Genomic DNA, 19,454 nt, shown 5'->3' with positions numbered 1-19,454 from the left:
TGCATGTTGTTTTTTGGAATTCATTACTTTGATTGTTGAAATCAACTATGAGTCTCGTTGTTGTAGCAATGTCCTCTTTGTTATGACTTGCTAAGTTGGGTTGGAGTAATTCATCTCTGTTTTTGTTTTTGACTCTGTTTTTTGCAGTGAGAATTACATCCAAAGGATACCCTCGCTGTAAAAAACGTTGACTCATTTAATCTATTTGTTGGCTGAAATCTGAGACTTCTGAGCAATTCCTTCTAGCTCTTAACATTTCCCCATAGGGGATACTCCATTTGAGTTTAGTTGGATGTCCACTGTTTGCATGAAGGATGCTGTTGCTGGCCGTGGGTTTTCTGTGCATTTTGGTACAAAATTTGCCATTCAGTATGTATACTTCGACATCCAGAAATACAATATTAGTTACACTAGTGGTAGATGTAAAAGTCAGTTGGTATCTGTTAGTGTTAAGAGAATCAAGGAAGTTCATAAAAAGCTCTGTATCGCCTTCCCAGACGATGAACAGGTCATCGATATATCTTGACCAGAATTTTATGTTCTTTGCGCAATCGTCCTTTAAGACTTCAGTTTCCCATGTTGCCATGAGGAGATTGGCATAAGTTGGGGCAAAAGATGTCCCCATCTCGGTCCCTTGTTTTTGCAGGAACAATTCTCCTCTAAACAGGAAGACGTTATGTGTCAAACAGTATGTCAGCATTTCAATTAACATCTCAGAATGTTCCAAAAAGCAAATTGCTCTGGTGTCGAGGAACTCTTTTACTGCTGCTATTCCATCTGAGTGGCGAATGGAAGTATAGAGAGAAGAAACATCAATGGAGGCCATGATGTAATTTTCTTTCCACTGTAGTTGATCAATTTTTTGTAAAAAGTCCATTGTGTCCCTCAGGTATGATGGGAGGGCTGTAACATAATTCATTAAAAAGATGTCGATAAACCGGGATGTAGATTCTAATAAAGAACCTATGGAGCTAACAATGGGTCTACCTGGCGGATTGATAGTTGATTTATGGATCTTTGGTAAGAAATAAATAGTTGCCGTAATAGGATGATTGGTTTTTAGATATAGATATTCTTCCAAATCAATAAGTTCTCTCTCTTTCCAAGCCAAGAGTTTCGTATGGTATTCCTCTGTCCAATTCTTGATTGGATTCTTTGTTAATTTCTCATAATGTTCCTTATTGTTAAGTTGTCTGGTAGCTTCTTTGATATAATCCTCACAATTTTGAATAACGATATTGCCGCCTTTATCCGAGGCTTTGATGATAATGTTTTGATCATCACGTAATTCTTTTAATGCGTTGTGTTCTTCAAAGGTGAGGTTCCATATCTTTCTCTTGTTATTGTGTTTTTTTGTTGTTTTATGCTTTTTGTTGGATGACATAGGGCAGTTGATGGACATTTTGTTGATCTCCTCCACCATAATTTCCTGAAAGAGATCAATTTTGTTGCCAGGAGGGAGTTGTGGACAAAAAGTTGATCGATTTTTAGAGCCACTGTTTCCTCCTCTGTTGGTTTCAAGGCCCGTGTCTTGACAATATTGTAAATATGATATGGAAGAGGGGTTACTGGCTCCAACTTGTGTAAAAGATCCAGTTTGTAATGAAGTAGCTACTTTCAATGCTGGAATGTCTTTGATGCTCAAGGATTGAATTGTTTGGCTTGGTGAGGGTATAGAGGATGGTTGGAAGGGTCTCTCTTCAAAATATTTTTTAAGCTTGATTTTACGGCAAACTTTATACAGATCGATACGTATGTTGGCCAGGTCCATGTCTTTGTTGGGACAGAAAGATAAGCCCTTATTAAGCAATGAGATTTGTGCTTTATTGAGAATTTTATTGGAGAGATTAACAATCAGATTGAGATTTTGTGGTTTTAATTTTGTTTTGCTCTTCCTCTTCCTCTTTTGGGTCTGGCCGTCTCTCCTGGTTCTCCATTTCGGGTTTGTGATCGTCCTCTCCCCCGTGATGGTCCTTGGCCGCGTCCTCTTTGTCGCGTTGTCATCTGCATGAGGCGCATTTCCCCGGAAAAATCCAGACTAGAGGTGGCTTGTTCCTCATCAGCTGAACTTAATTCAGAGCTCTCTTCGGACACAGGTATTTCCTGTCCACTATATTTATCCATGACTACACGATTTCTAAATGTATCGTATTTTCTGGCGAAGGTGTAGATTCGGCCATATGTGTAGTCAAGTCTGTCCCTGTTAAATTTGTTAGCTTTGCGTTTTTCCACGTCATCCTCATGTTTATTGATTTTCTTTTCCATTAGTTCAATTAATTTAGTAGTTTCTCATCAGTAGGGATTTGATTCAGCTCTTCCTCCAATTCTTTGATGGTGGTGGCAATCGGGGCTAACTTCCTTTCAGCATGTGCAATCAAAGTAGCCATCAATCTAAAGGAGCATTCGTTTGTATCTGTTTGCCATTGTTTGATTAGGTCGGCATCTAAGTCATTAAGGGTGGGCATGATGAGGATTCTTAGGCCTCTGGGAATTCTTTTGAATTCAATATATTTTTTTAACGTTGTTTTCTCCCACCATTTATTTTCTTCTTGGATGCGAGCAGTTTGTAATTCTTTTAAGATACAGGAGACGGTTCTGTTTTTCTTGTCTCCACTCGATGCGCCATTTCCGATTTTGTGGGAAGGATTGGAGTCATCGTTGAGGAGGTCACATGCTCTCTGTGCTCGGTTTTTTACCCTCTCAGCCATGGTGGATTATGGGTATTGTAGTTCGATTTTGTGTAATTACGATGCAATTGAAGATTATTTTTCGTGCGTGTTGTTCGATAGTGATTCCTTGTTGAAATGGTGTCTCTGTTACTTGACTAATACGTGGTAGTAGTCAATTCCGGGAATATGGTCGTTGTACGCTGCTCGATAATTATGAATTTTTTGTTCCGTTCAAATAAGCGAGAGAAAGTTTGACGAGGATCTGTACGTAACAATTCTCTGAAACAGTCCCTCTACACTTGAGCAAAATTAGAGAACAAAGGGTCGTCGAAAGTGTTGGGTACGTGGTGGGGGTAACTCGGGAACTGCTTCCGCAGAGTCCAAAGGCACCACCAACCGTTTTCCCGTCACCTCACTCACCCGGAGTTCTCGAGTTGCTCCTCCGCGTATACACAATCCTGTCGCGGAGTCTCAAGCAGGTAATGAACAAGTGATGGGCAGCAACAGCAACCAGAACAGCCGGCGATTTTCTTCTCCTTCCGGTATCAAGTAGCTGCTTAGATCGCCATGTCGTTTCGCTTCCCAGGTGCACGTAGAGCGGAGGCAGCCATCGCCCAATATAAACAAAACTTTTCTCTCGCTTCACCCTCAGCCCTGGGGTTCGTCGCATCAAAGGAAAGCACGGCACCACAGAGAACACTCGATTAGTGTTTATTAACAGGTACACATCAAGGAACACGCACAAAAAGACGGTCGACGCGTTTCGGCACTCAGCCTTCACCTGGACCATAGAGTCTTAGTGTCCAGAGTGTCTTTTAAAGAAAACATTTACAAAAAATAGTAGAAAGTGAAAACATACTGGACGTAAATTGCATCGTAGATCATATTATATCATTTCAAAGTAAATATAAGTTTAGATCAAAACACTACAATAGTTTGTCCTCCATGGCAGCTGCTGATAATATAGGTAATTTTGAAATAAGTCACAATTGTTTTTGGCAACATCAGAAATGAACTAAAAACGTTCACCAACTGTAATTCTACAAATGTCATTTATGCAATCTTCTGTCCCTGTAACAAGATTTACATTGGCCAGACTACGCAAAAAATCCGTCTACGCATCTCCCAGCATCGCAGTAGAATTAGATGCAAAATCCTCACAGTCCATTGGTTGAACATTTCCTGGAAAAGAAACACTCTGAAGATGAAATTCGATGGACCGTCATTTCTGTTGTCAAATTGCCCCCAAGAGGAGGAGATATGATAAAGACACTAAACAGAGAAGAATTAAAGTGGATCTTGAAGACTGATAGTTTCAATTCTGGATTAAATAGACATGAGGATTGGTCCACAAGTATTTGATTTGCATATCTGTATTCACCAAGTGCCTTGAATACTTTTGCATAACTCTGTTGAGTAACAACCAATACCATGCGTTTGGTTCTATGTTTTGTTATTCTGTTATTTTACTATTCCCTATCCTTTCCTTTTTAAAAATATCACCCAGCACTACCTGCAATTGACCTCCAGGAATTACCCTGTCAACGCGCATTGCCGTGGATCGCATTAAGCCCCTTCTAAGCTGATTACCAAGTCGCGGGGAATGCCGATCTCCCGGAACGTGATCCCTTCATTGAATTCTTGACTCCGTCAAGCCCTTTGGAAATCTCTGACCCGGACTGCCATCAGTCGCGGTCACCGCACCCTCCTTCCTGACCCCGCTACTCAGGTTAAAATTGTACAGGCTTTACTAATGTTGTCCTGATGATGATCCTAATATTGCGTGTGTAGGATCGAAACGCCGTCGACACTTGTACACACCCTATATGTTCTTAACAATACTATGTTTTATACATAAGGGTGTCCCATGTAATGTTTGTTTAGTTCACTCTCCATTCTCTGCCAATTGTAACAAACATTTTTTGCCTGTACCTTTTTTGTTATTTATGTTTTCTCCCTATTAAACTGTACGGGACACAGGCTTGTGTCCAACTTTGAGAATTCTCCTTGTAACTGTTGTTTAATTACTATATCAGTAAAAATTTATGACCACTGTCCGGCTGGACAAGTCTTTAAAAATAAGCACTGATTGGGTCCTTATTGATTCCCTTCTCTATTTAAACTTGCTCCTAGGGACCTTCTGTTGTCTTCAATCCCATCCTGCCATAGCAAACTGCTTTGGTATTTGGAAGAGAGAGCAGTTTCCTGCTCTCTCTTCCAAATACCAAAGACGATTGCCTTTCCACACGGGGAGCAGCATGTTAGCTGCTCCCCATGTGGAAAAGCAATGCCGGCTCCCGCAGGACGCGGAGAGCTGGCGGGGCCATGGGGGGATTGGGACCCCCCCCCTCCCCAAAGTGAAGGCCAGGCCCCGGGGGATGGGGTCCCCGGGGCCAGTAGTGGCCCGGGAGGGGGGCCACGCAGCCCCCCTCCCAAAAATAAATAAAAAAAATAATTTAAAAAAACTGCCCCGGGGGATGGGGCTACGCAGCCCCCCTGTATAAAAAAAAATAAAATAAAAAGGGCCATGCCCCGGGGGATGGGGTCCCCGGGGCAAATTATGGCCTCGGGAGGGGGGGGCCACGCGGCCCCCCTTCCCGATTTTAAATAAAAAAAACAAATTGGGGGCATGCCCTGGGGGATGGGGTCCCCAGGGCCAAAAAATAAGAAAAAGAAGGGGGGCTACACAGCCCCCCTTCTTGAAAAAAATAAAACGACGTGATCGGGCCGGAGGCCACGCCCCCTCCTTTCATCACTCTGCAAACGCGCCCCTGGCGCGTTTGCAGAGGGGGAACGAATTCCCCTTCAATACTGGGGGTCCCTGGGGGCCAACTAGCCCACCAGGAACCTCCAGTATGCACCAGGGGCTGCGTTGCAGAGAGGTGTAATGAGGCCACGCCCCTTTTTACACCTCTCTGCAATGCAGCTCCCTGGCGCTTACTGGAGGTACCTGGTGGGCTAGTTGGCCGTCAGGGGACCTCAGGATTCAAGGGGACTTAATCGCCCAATTTAAAATGCGCCACGGGCGCGTTTGCACAGTGGTGAAGGTAGGGGGCGGGGCCTGAGGTGATACTGTGCAAACACGCCCTGTGGCGCGTTTTAAGTTGGGCTATTCATTCCTCTTTAATCCAGAGGTCCCCTAGGGGACAATTAGCCCATCAGGTACCTCCACTAAGCGCCATGGAGCTGAGTTGCAGAGTGTTGTAAAAAGGGGTGTGGCCTCTGAACACCTCTCTGCAAGGCAGCTCCCTGGCGCATACTGGAGGTACCTGGTGGGCTAGTTGGCCGCCAGTGGACCTCAGGATTGAAGAGGAATTAATTCCCCAACTTAAAACGCGCCACAGGGCGTGTTTGCACATGTCACCTCAGGCCCCTCCCCCTTCCTTCACCATTGTACAAATATTCCTCTAAAATCAGCCGAACTACGAATTCCGATTTACTCACCTGTAATCAGGAGAGAACCCAGTGCTGCATCTTTTAGCCCAGCACTGGCCCTGAAAAGTAATTCTAAGCGTACTTACCAGTAACTTGTATTTCCTTCCATAGGAATCCATTGTGTGGTTTTCACCAGAAAATTTTCTAAGTGTCTATTTTCACAAATATTCCTAAAAAATCGTCTGTATGACTTAAACACATTCTTTCAACTGTTTACAGGAGGTTGGCCAGTGCTGGATCCAGGATCCACCACTGAGTAAGAAAAAGTAACGATAACACTACTTACCTGCTAAGTGAATTTTCTGCCATAGGATAATATTGGTGATTCTATGGAAAAAAGTTATACAATACAATACAATAATATTCCTTAAAAATCACTACTGTAACCAAAGCGCTTTTACTCAACTGTTTACAGGAGATGTCCAAGGACTGAATCTAGGATCCAGTCTTGTGGTTAGAAAAGTAATCCATAAAATAACTAATTGCATTTAACTAGAAATTCACATTGAGCTCAATGTTGCTTTGTGTTTGAAATTGTGTTGCCCATTGCAACAACTGTAACTACTGTACTTAAAAGTCTGTTGCCTATTTTCCAAGTATTTAAACTAAAGTAATTCATTCTGAGAAAGTATATTTTGTATTGTAATGTATAATGTAATTATAATGTAATAAATAAAAAAAATATCTAAAAATAAATAGTTTAAAAAATGTAGTAAATCAGTATAAAAAAAAATCAGTATAACAATTAATACATTCAAAATTGTCATTTAGAAAACCTTTGAAATTCACTGAAAAAAACATAGGTTTCAGGCCTGATATAGTTAGGAATTAGCATTTAAAAAACCTTTGAAATTCACTGAAAAAAACATAGGTTTCAGGGGTGTTATAGTTAGGAATTGGCATTTAAAAAACCTTAGAAATTCACTGAAAAAACCATAGGTTTCAGGAGCGTTATAGTTAGCTGGACATTTCCCTCGTACAAAACCCTAGAAATTCCCCTGTTATAGTTAGTTCAGCTAACTATAACTCGCGCCCCCGCAATGCACTGCTGATGACGTCACATATTACATCACTCATGACATGGTCAGTGACATCACTGATGACATCTGAAATGACATCACTGATGACATCACTGATGACGTCATCCATGTGATAAATTAGTGCATCTTCTCACACCCTTTGATATACTCAATCAAAATTTCAGACGTCCATTCTCAAAACCATAGATACTCCAATACCAATAACTACATACCCACTCATTGACTCTTAGATCTACACACACATCCACTCACTCACCTGTACAGTCACTCATACTTACAGTCACTCAGTACAGGACTATCATATGCATTTATACACCTACGTAGACACTCACACACCACCAATCATCCATAGAGGTACTCTCACACCTAGTCAGTCATGCAAATAATTAATCAAACTCCCATTTACTCACATATGCAGATATACACACACAAGTTCACTTACTCATAGAAATAGTACCACATTCTTACGCTCTTATACAATCACTGATACAAGCACACACTCATCCATACAGCCACTCTCACAATCACACACTCTCACATATACCCACTTATATACTCTTACACACATATATACTGCCTTTCACATATGTAGTTACTCACACATGTACCACTGAGATATACATTCAATCACTAACACACCCATACATAAACTCACCCAACCATGCAGTCCATCACAGATGCACTCTTAAAACCATGCACCCATAGACTCACCCACTCACGCATGTATGCACAGAGTCACACACACCCCACCCACACAAACACTCAGGCACCCAAACAGATACTCAGACAACCAATCAATAATCCATAGAGACACTCATATAGGTATTCACAAAACCATGCAGCCGCTTATACACCAACAGATAGACAGATACAAACATTTACACAGTTTAGTCACTAGTCTGCAGTAAGATACGTTTAATGACTCACTTATACAGTCAGTCACGCACCTACTAAATCATCCATTCACACACTTATACACCCACTCATTCTTCCATAGGTTTTTCCCTATATATATATTAAACATATTTAAAATTTACAGAAACACACACTCACTGGATGACGTCATCAGTGATGTCATCAGTGATGTCATTTCAGATGTCATCAGTGATGTCATCAGTGATGTCACTGACCATGTCATGAGTGATGTAATATGTGACGTCATCAGCAGTGCATTGCGGGGGCGCGAGTTATAGTTAGCTGAACTAACTATAACAGGGGAATTTCTAGGGTTTTGTATGAGGGAAATGTCCAGCTAACTATAACGCCCCTGAAACCTATGGTTTTTTCAGTGAATTTCTAAGGTTTTTTAAATGCCAATTCCTAACTATAACGCCCCTGAAACCTATGTTTTTTTCAGTGAATATATATATATATATATATATATATATATATATATGTAATACTTTGTCTCCATGAGCAGCCATCGTCATTTCTGCTAAAAAACGGAGCGCGGACCACAGAGTTGATGCAGCTGCTAAGTTTTATTCAGCCACAGTTACACCACCAGCATGACGCATTTCGATCCTGCAAGGATCTTGATCACATGACGCGCTCACACACCATGAGGTACATTTAAATTGCATTTTTTTACTTTTTCTTAAAGTGACATGCAGGCGAGATTTGTTGGGTCACAGACATAGAAAAAATACTACATATGACCTTTGTTATGTCTCGTGAATAGTTGTTTGTACATATGTAACCAAAATTACTTCGCATTAATCAATTGGTTTTGTATAAAAACACATAAAGTTGTATACACCCATTTGATAAAAATGTCCTTTTTCCTATAAATCAGTTATGCTTAAAAATCTCATTGTAATAAATAAGATTAAGAACAATAAATATCGCTGATTTTCTAAAATAAGGAAAGAAAAGGAAAGGACAACGTCCAGGTATAAATACCTAAAGCAGGTTTGTATCTCAATAAAAGAACAAAGTGCTAGTGCTTCAGCAATTTGCCAAAATGCATTTGGCTATGATACCAACAAAAGCTGCGCTGGTTGCATGTAAAATAGTGCAAAGTGCAAATATGAATAAAGTGCTAAGTGCTAAAACCTTAACCATAATTTAATTCTAAAATGTGTGTACCTAAAACCCGATGTGTAAATAAATAGATAAATTACAAGGTGCGGCATGGGGAAGTATAGTGTTAGAACATAATATTCTACAGTGTACTCTTATCTTTACTTTGTTCCCTTTAGTCTAGTTTGAAAAGATAGTATATTGCCCTATACAAGAATTCTTTGACATGTTGTGACTAATGGTATGTGTGGCAGAACCCTATAGACAGGTGTATAAATCCTCTCTTTGGTTGAGACCATTTGTATACTTAGTATCCAAGTTCAAAATGTATCTGGTCTCAAGTTGTCTGAGGGCTCTGACTCGGTCACCTCCTCTCTTTTTGTATGGAATACTGTCTATTATGAAATATTTCAAGAGGGTGGGATCTGACTTGTGTTGGTCCGCAAAATGTCTTGCTACTGGATATGTCTGATCGAGGTTCTTGATCGCTCTTATGTGCTGAAGCACCCTCTTGTGTCCCTGAAGGATCGTACTTCCTACATATCTGAGTCCACAAGGGCACTCCAGCACATAGATGGCATGATCCGTTTTGCAAGTCAAGTGCTTAGTGATCGGGATTTCTTCAGTTTTGAATGGTGTTTTAAATACAGTGGTATTGATGCCGTGTTGGCATGCTTTGCAAGATTTGCATCTGTAGAATCCCTTTTGTTGACTAAGCCAAGTACCCTGAGTTACACTCTCAAAGTCATTTTTGACCAAAGAATCACGCATGGAGGGAGCTCTGCTAAATGTAATAGCAGCCTTCTTAGGGAGTAGATGACCAATAGTTGGATCTCCCAGTACTATTGGCCAATTTCTGTTAATTAGATTCTTCAGAAATCTTCCCTGTTTGCTAAAACTGAAGATGAATCTAAATGTGTCTTCAATCTGTTTTGGTCTATCTTTGATCTTGAAGAGAGTTTCCCTGTCTAAGTCATTACTTTTCTTAATAGCAGTTTCAATACAATTTAGAGAGTATCCTCTGGCCAAAAATCTGTTTTTGCTAGCTATCTGAGCTTGTTTGAGAACTCTTGGATTACTGCATATGCGTTTAAGATGCAACATCTCACCAAAGGGTATACTTTGTATAAGGTGCTTTGGGTGTGCGCTGCTGGCATGTAGTATCGAATTGCCAGCCGTTGGTTTTCTATGTAATGTGGTGTGAATCTGACCTTCCTTTACATAGATCTGCACATCTAAGAAATTGACCGATGAAGGGCTGATGTCTGCTGTGAAGTGGAGGTTTAAATGATTATGATTCAAATTTTGTATGAACAATTCTGCATCATTGATGTTACCATTCCAAATTACAAACAGATCGTCAATGTATCTGACCCATTTGACAACGTTGTTTGCTAATTGTACATTGTATTCTCTAGCGAGGACCAGTTCCTCCCACCAGCCCATATGCATGTGTGCATAGCTGGGGGAGAAACTGGCCCCTATTGCGACACCGCGTTGTTGTTGGTACAAAGAGATTTCAAATAAGAACACGTTGTTGGTGAGGCAGAATTCGACCATATTAGCTAACATGTTGTTGTACTGTTCGAATACTGGTCCCCTGCGTGCCAGATAGTGCTTCAGGGCCCTCAGTCCATCCTGATGGTTGATAGAAGTGTAAAGGGATGTCACGTCGAGTGTCATTAGCAAGTAGTGTTTTGCCAAACAATGTCTTTTATTTTTGAAAGAAAATCACTTGTATCACGTATATATGAGGGCAGTTTTTGCACATGACTTTGGAGAAAGAAGTCCACATATCGTGAGGTTTTTTCCAGGCGGCTGTTGCGGGCTGATATAATAGGTCTGCCTTTCAAAGGGTTTTTGTGCACTTTTGGTATAAAGTACATTACCGGGGTCACTGGGTTGTCATTCCGCATGTATTTGTACTCTTCTTGGGTTAATAGCCCTGCATTTTTCCAAGCTATAAGCTTCATTCCGAAAGCATTATACATGTTTTTTAATGTTTGATAATCACATCGTGTGTAACACTCCCGGTCCTTTAGTTGCGACATAGCCTCCTCAATGTAGTCCTTTCTATTCCATAGTATAATGTTGCCACCCTTATCAGAATTCCGGATAATAACCTCCTTATTTTTGCTAAGTTTACTCATTAGCTGTTGATATTGCAGTGTCCTGGTGTCGCCCTTTGCATTTATTTTGTTGTTCACAGTATAGTTCAATTTCTTAATACCGCTTGTGATCTGCTCATTGAAAATATCAATTGAGTCCCTCAAGGTAATAGGGTTGAATGTTGAACGAGGTCTGAAAGGGGTACAGATCTTCGTAGGAGATGCTTGTGTATTGTCTTGTGACGCAGTATTGTTTTCATTAGCAAGGGTGTGTATTACTTGCAGTGTTGGCAAATCCATAGGTGTTAAACCTAACGATGGGGAATATGAGGATTGTGTTCCTGAGATCTGTTTCTTGCTGTTATTTTGTTCCATAAGAAGAAATTGTTTCCTGAGTTTTAGTTTGCGGATACTCTTAAATAGATCCATTCTCGTTGTTGCGTAATTGAATGAGCTTTCAGGGCAGTATGATAATCCAAGCGCTAGGAGTTGTTTCTCCACTTCATTAAGAGTGACTTGGGACAGATTGATAAAAGTTTGGCTAGTGGACATTTGTGTTTCATCTATCGTCTCCAATTGCACCTGGATTGTTTCTTTTGTGGCTGTTTCTGTTGCTGACCGTCGTTGCTTTGCTTGCCTTCTCTCCCTTCTTTTTCTTGTTGAATTCCCGCCGGTTTGTTCCTGTTTCTTGGACGCAGTGTGTCTCTGCGTGCGAGGCATAAAAAATCTACCTCATCTGCCAGGGAAATGTTACCTGGTACTTGTGACATTGCCTGTGCTCGGAATTCCAGTTCTGTATTGCTTTCACTTCCTGAGCTGATACTGGAGATGGACGTTGCTTCTGTTAGCCTTTCAGGTTCAGCTTGAGCAGTTGTTGGTCCTTGTGTTGTGCTGCCATATTTAGATATTTTCAATTTGTCATACTTCTTGGCAAAAGTAAAAATGCGACCGCACTCATAATCCATGCGGTCGCGATGGAATTTGTATACTTTTCTTTCCCTGATTTTGTCTTCATCTCTTTTTAAACGCTTCGGCATTTCTTCTTTTAATTTTTTTACTTCTTCTTGCTGCCCCATTGAATTTAGTTCAGTATTTAAATCATCAATTTCAATTTGGATCTTTGCGCGGTCAGATTCCGCATATTTGACTAGTATAACCATCAATCTCATGGAGGATTCAAGGTTGGTTTCTGCCCATTCCTTCATCATTTGTTTGTCTGGTTTTTCATAGCTGGGTGCTAATAGAATTCTCAGCCCCCGTGGGACTCTTTTGACATCTAGATACCGCTGGAGGGATTTGCCCTCCCACCACTTGCTTTGTTCGCTCCTCATCAGTCTCTCTAATTGCCTTATTTTATCACGAAGGCTAATACTGCGCGTATTGAGTGGTGCATTGTGGGTATTGGAGTCCTGTATTGGGGTTTTTCTATCATCAAACATATTTGCTGCCGCTTCCTCTCTTTCTCTTAGCGCGTCCGCTGACATGGTGCTGCTGTTTAGGCTGTGTTATAAACCTAGTGTGAATTTCTTGAGCGGTAATCGGCAAGCGCTACGAACAACTTCTATGCTCCCGTTCCGCTCGTGTGTTGACCTCCGTACCCAGCGCTTAGCACTCGAGTCCCGCCCTCTCACCCGGTAATGGCGCCCCGCGAGTCTTCCGACTCGCGTTCGCTTACCTTTGTGGTGGTTGCGGGTATCTTCTTCACAAGCTTGCTGGGGGGCCTGGCTGCCGTAAATCCTCCCGGATTAACTGTATTTGTGACTTGAGCTTAACAGATGGCAGATTACAAAGTGGACGGGGAGATACTAATCTCCAGCGGAGTGCACTCAGCACTTGGAGACGAAAAATAATTGACTCACAATAAAATAAACTGTCTTTTGGGGACTTCTTCAGAGCTACAAGTATACATACAGGCAAATATAGCTGTATGTGGAAAGCGCCGGGACGCTCTTTTAGAGTAGCCGAGCGCTATATAAACGCATTTTAACATAACATAACATAACATATATACATGAATTAAAAAACTTTATATAAACATTAAAAACAAACTGAATCTTAATCAGCAATCTCGTTTCATTTTTCTCTTATTTTGCCTTCATTTGTCTTTTCACCCTCTCACCTTCGGCTCTCTCACTTTCTACCTATGTCATCACCCTGTTCTCTCCCAACCTATTCCTATTCTTCTTCTCATGTTTCCCACTCTCCCACCACCTCTATCCCCACCTGACATCTTGCCGCCTCTCCGCCACCTCAGGCCAATGGAATGAATTTGCCATCCTAGGTTGAGGTACATTTTTCTTTGCCACGACACTCCAATAATGATGCCATATTTTCTGAGTGAACTGCAGATATGACTTCCCCTGTTAGTGGCAGTCTAGGCAAACCACCTGGGATTACTTATCCCAAAATATTGCCTCAGCCTTTTCCTGTGTTATACACCATCACTTCAATTTTTCATCTCTTATTTTAAAATGTTTTATATCCTCAACCTCTTTCCTCTTCTTAAATGCATGCTCTTCACATGTTTCCTTTTTTCATCCATCTTCATTTCTCTCTCACATGCTTTTGTTTCTCACCCTCCACTTGCACTTTTCATTTGTTCGTCACATCTCTGCATCCTTTTACACCCTGATCTCCCTCGCTCTCACTTTTCTTCCAGCTCACCACTCTCTTCCTAACAATCTTCTGGTGTACCTTCCTTTCTCACTGCTTTCCTTCACATACCTTCTGTCTACGGTTGTTCTCTCTGTCACTACACTACTCTTGCCATTAGATTGTTTCTCAGAAGTACTGTCACATTCTCTCTCACTGAAAAACTCGCCTATTCATACACATTGCATTCCCTCTCTGAAATCAATCCCCCACATACTCCTCTTAGGTTTCTCTTCTCACATACCCTGTTGCTCTCTCCTCTCAAACACTATCCCTATCACTATTACTTTGCCCTTCACTGCTCACATCCCTCTCTTTTCACCTCCTGTTTCTCACACACACTTGCAATGTTTCCCTTTCTCTCGCTTGCACAATGCCCACACATAAAATGGGTTGTTTTTACACTCCCTATGACCAGCACAAACGATAATTTATAATTTTTCAGAATTACACTGCTGAAAATAATGCTGTGTTCCACAATTACAAAATTGATGGTCAGAATGCAGAACAATATCTTACATTCACCCCAGTACAGAGATCTGGGCCTAAATCCATCGTTTTTGGCTCAATCTGCCATTCCAGTTTGGACCCAGCCATATGCAAATCAGTCTTGACCCGGCGCACGATGGGACCAGTCCAGCCCGAGCTGCCAAGCCAGGTCCTCCCTGTACTGAAAACAAGCATCCTAGGACCGGTTTTGGGCTATCATCCCTCATCAGCTCGACTCCAGTGGCATGGAGAGCACGGGACCCACATCTGGACATACCCTTCTCACTCGGGGTGAAAAATGCAAAAAGAACAATTGATGGACAGAATGCAGAACAATGTCTCACATTCACCCCAGTACAGAGATCTGGGCCTAATCCATCGTTTTTTTGCTCACCATGCCATTCCAGTTTGGACCCAGCCATATGCAAATCAGTCTTGACCCTGCAGCCCAATGGGAGTTGTGGACCGCGGAGTGGTGCCCTGTGGAACTGGGGGGAAGTCCCCACACCAAAAAAATGGGCGAAGAATCTGGGCATCGTAATCGATGACAGACTTTCTATGGAGGAGCATGGAAAAACATTCTCAGGCAATTGCTTCGGTATGATGCGCATTCTGAGAAAGGTCTTTCCTTGGATTCCTCTCTCTACCAGAAAGGTTCTTATACAGTCTCTTCTAGTCAGTAGACTAGATTATGGAAATTCTTTACTGGTAGGGATGAGGGAAGATTTGTTACCAAGGCTGCAAGTCGTCCAAAATACAGCAGCATGCCTGGCCCTTAACAAACCTGCACAAACTCCATCATTACCCCTGTTACGACAACTGCACTGGCTCCCCATCAGGAAAAGATCAGTCTTTAAACTCTTATGCCTGGTGTTTAAATCTCTCCATGGGCTAGGCCCGGCGTACTTAACAAGAAAACTAGAATGGTATACTCCGGTACGTCATTTGAGATCTAGCAGTCAAAAGCTGCTTTGCACCCGGAGAATTAGGAAAGTAAAGATGGTTGGCGGTGCCTTTTCTCACCTAGCCCCAAACACTGGAATGGTCTGCCAGAGGACATTCTGGCATGTCCCAACCTGGCACAATTTAAGAAAAGTCTTAAAACCTGGCTATTTTAATAAGCACTCTCCATCTATGTTGTCTGATACCCAGGCGCCGAGAGATCCCCCTGGGGATGATTCGTTGTGCCATACAAATAATATTAATAATAATAATAATAATAATGTTAATAGGAACAGTCCAGCTGAAACTGCCAGGCCAGGTTCTCCCTGGACTGGAAACAAGCATCCTAGAACCGGTTTCGGGCTATCATCCCTCATCAGTCAGGATATCTTTACTCCAGTGGCATGGAGAGCACGGGACCCACGTCTGGGCATACCCGTCCCACTCGGGGTGAAAAATGCAAAAAGGACAATTGATGGACAGAATGCAGAACAATGTCTTACATTCACCCCAGTACAGAGATCTGGGCCTAAATCCATCGTTGTTTTGCTCACCATGTCATTCCAGTTTGGACCCAGCCATATGCAAATCAGTCTTGACCCTGTGCCGAATGGGAACAGTCCAGCACGAACTGCCAGGCCAGGTCGTCCCTGGACTGGAAACAAGCATCCTAGGACCGGTTTCGGGCTATCAGCCCTCATCAGCCAAGATAGCTTGACTCCAGTGGCATGGAAAGTACGGGACCCATGAGGCACAGGGTCAAGACTGATTTGCATATAGCTGGGTCTGAACTGAGATGGCGAAGTGAGCTAAAGTATGATGATGGATTCAACCCAGATCTGTGACTGGGGGTGAGTGTCTGAAAAGTTTCAGCGCTCCGTCCATCATCTCCTTGTGTTTGCATTGTTCGCCCTAAGTTGGCAGGGTATGCCCAGACGTGGGTCCCTTGATCACTTTGCCACTGGTTTCAAGCTAGCCTGGCTGATGAAGGGTGTTACCCAGAAACTGGTCCCAGGATGCTTGTTTCTGGTCCAGGGAAGACCTGGCTTGGCAGATCGGGCTGGACTGTTCCCATGAGGAATAGGGTCAAGACTGATTTGCATATTGCTGGGACTGAACTGGGGTGGCGAAGTGAGCTAATGGACGATGCTGGATTCAACCCAGATCTGTACCTGGGGTTGAGTGTCTGAAATGTTTCAGCACTCAGTCCATCATCTCCTTGTGTTTGCTCTGTCTTGCTTTCCCACTCCTTTCAGTTGGTCTGTCTTCACTTTCTGTACTCTTCCATGATTTGGCAGTTCATGCTGGACTGTTCCCATGAGGCACAGGGCCAAGACTGATTTGCATATAGCTGGGTCTGAACTGAGGTGGCGAAGTGAGATAAAGAATGATGATGGATTCAACCCAGATCTGTGACTGAGGGTCAGTGTCTCCTTGTGTTTGCTGTGTTCCACAGTTAAACAACATTGGTTCGATGCTCTGCTGCTGAAGTCTGATTCAAAAATCCTATGCAGGACTGAGACTTAAAGTAATGCAGTGTTGATTTCAACATAAAACGTGGATATTGGTTTGCAAAAACGAGGCAAAATGAAGGCTTGGGGCTATTTAATACTGCTGAGCTGGGGATAGATTATTTGGCTGATTGAGACTGAGGTGCGGGTGTAACCTCTCGCGTTAGTGCTATGTGGAGCAGCCATGGGGAAGTGACCCGATTAGGACCACCAGGGTCACTCGCGACCACCTCTCAGCCTTCCATACAAATGAAGAGTTGGTCAGACAGTAGAGAATACAAACCAAGTATATGTTTATTCACATACACTCGAGCAGAGCTCCATCTGCCCAGTCGCTTAGGGGTGCTGCAGCAGAGGGGACTGACATCAGAAAACATGGTGATACATTATGTACGATTCAGAACCCCAGAAGCCCTGCCCAGACTGGAAATTTCCAGATGGAGGCAGCTACACACAGGAGGTACAGAAGGATACGTTTCGATCCTGAGACCGGGCACACACTATCTTCATGCCAAGGACGTTCTGCCTGCGCCCATCGCTGGACTAGTGGGAGCAGGCCTCCATCTAGTGGGAAAGGTATGCGCTAATAAGAACAGTGTATTCATTAGTACAGCTGGGCCCAACCTTGGAGCATAGGAAAACTACCAAAGCTGCTTCTCGCAGAGACACAGAGAGATCAGTTTCGTCCATGGGTCAAAATGGCGGCTAAACATAAAATGGTGCCGCGAATGCTAATTTATGCAGAGCAACATGTAACAACACAGCGAAAGCATTTTCATAATCTAACATTTTACAATGCGGGGTAAGCCACATGTGTCGTTTCCCCGCAAGCGCAACTATGCTTGCCATAACCACACATATGCCATAACCACGCATATGCGTGGTTATGGCATATGCACTTTCTAGATGCTGGAATGGGCGGGCCCATGAACAGGGAGAATCTGAAGAGGACGTGGTGAGGTAAGTGGGGCCGGGTCTGGGTTTTGGGGGTGGCTGGGGGGTCGTTTTTAATGGTTGGGGTAGTTTATAGAGCTGGGGGTTGGGGTTGTTTTCAGGGCGTGGGAAGTTTTTAGGGCTCGGGGTCGTTTTTAGGGCTCGGGGTACATCTTAGGGCTTGGGCATTGGAGTACTTTTTGGGGCTCAGGGTAGTTTTTAAGGCTCATGGAGGGGTCAGGTTAGTTTTTAGAGCTTGGGGGGGGGGTCGTTTTTAGGGCTTGGGGGGTGGTCGGGTTACTTTTTAGGGCTCGGGGGGTGGTCGGATTAGTTTTTAGGTCTCAGGGGGGTGGGGTAGTTTTTAGGACTCAGTGGGGGTTGGGGTCGTTTTTTATGCCTCAGGGGGTGAGGGCTCGGTGTGAACTTTACCACACATGTCCCTTTCCCAGTCATACCTTTACCACGAAATTGCATGGTAAAGGCATGCGTGGTAAAGGAATGCATTGTTTAGCCGCATTCGTGGTTAGGGCAGTGTTGTAGAGGCATGTGTGGTTTAGCCATGCGGGCCTCTATTATACAACCCTAGCCCAGCCATCCCCGAAGTGACTATACTCAAGGGAGCCCCCCACACACCGGCCACTTCAAGAAAGTTCTAAAAGCACCTGCACTTAGCAGCTTGTGAACCCAGTTACAGTTTTGCACCTTTTCAGTAAGCTGAGTGCCACCATTAAAGCATTCTATCGTTTCTTTTTCTCATTAAATGAATTGAAATCCACTCATACAGCCACAAGCAGGAAAGTCATTTCCCTGAACTGTTGGTTATTTTGGCACTATATTTTTCACAAAGCGTTCTAATCTGTGGCTATCTTTCCTTTAATGGACCAATTCCAAGGCCTTTCTCTCTTGAGCATTCCACATAGGATGAAAAGGTAGTTGGGTTAGGGCCATGTATATTGTTAATGGGACTGGCTAGGTAAATGTCTTAGTAGGTTGACCATCTCACTCCAGGTCATCACCGACGCTGTCTTCAGTCCTGAACTTTCCATATATAAATCAAGTTTTTTAGGTGTGTTTGTTTAATTAGTCCAATGTAAGCAAAACAAGACCACAACACCTAGAATGCATTAGGTCATCATACAAAAGTCCAGGACAGGAAACCTCGTCTGTAATGACAGTGAGGGAGGTGGTCGCACTATGACTTAGGAATGAAGGTATCTGGGATAGGGCTAGTTAATTATGTTAGAGGACAGGTAGCTGGGATAGGGGCAGATAGGCTAGGGGACAAATAGATGGGACAGAAGCCGCACACAGACAGGTTAGGATTAGTTAGCTAGGATACTGGTGGGTAAGAGGATTAAGGAACAGGCAGATTAGTTAAGGGCTGACGAATGGGATAGGGGCAGCCCGACAGGTTAAGAACATATTGATGGGTTAGAGCATGTAGATGGGTGAAGAGACAGGTACCTGGACTGTAGAAACAGGCAGTTGGGATAGGAAGATTTGTTTGAGGACAGGTAGCTGGGCCAGGGGCTGATAGCTGGCTATAGGGGCGGTAACTTGGATGTGGCGCATGGGTTAGGGGGCAGGTACCTGGGATAGGGGCGGGTGGATAGGAGAAGCACATGTGGAAGGGCTATGGGCTAGGTAGATGGG

This window comes from Triturus cristatus, chromosome 4_2, assembly GCF_964204655.1.
Source record: "Triturus cristatus chromosome 4_2, aTriCri1.1, whole genome shotgun sequence".
Taxonomy (NCBI): Eukaryota; Metazoa; Chordata; class Amphibia; order Caudata; family Salamandridae; genus Triturus; species Triturus cristatus.
The sequence above is the reverse complement of the archived record's forward strand: the minus strand, read 5'-3'. Positions refer to the sequence as shown.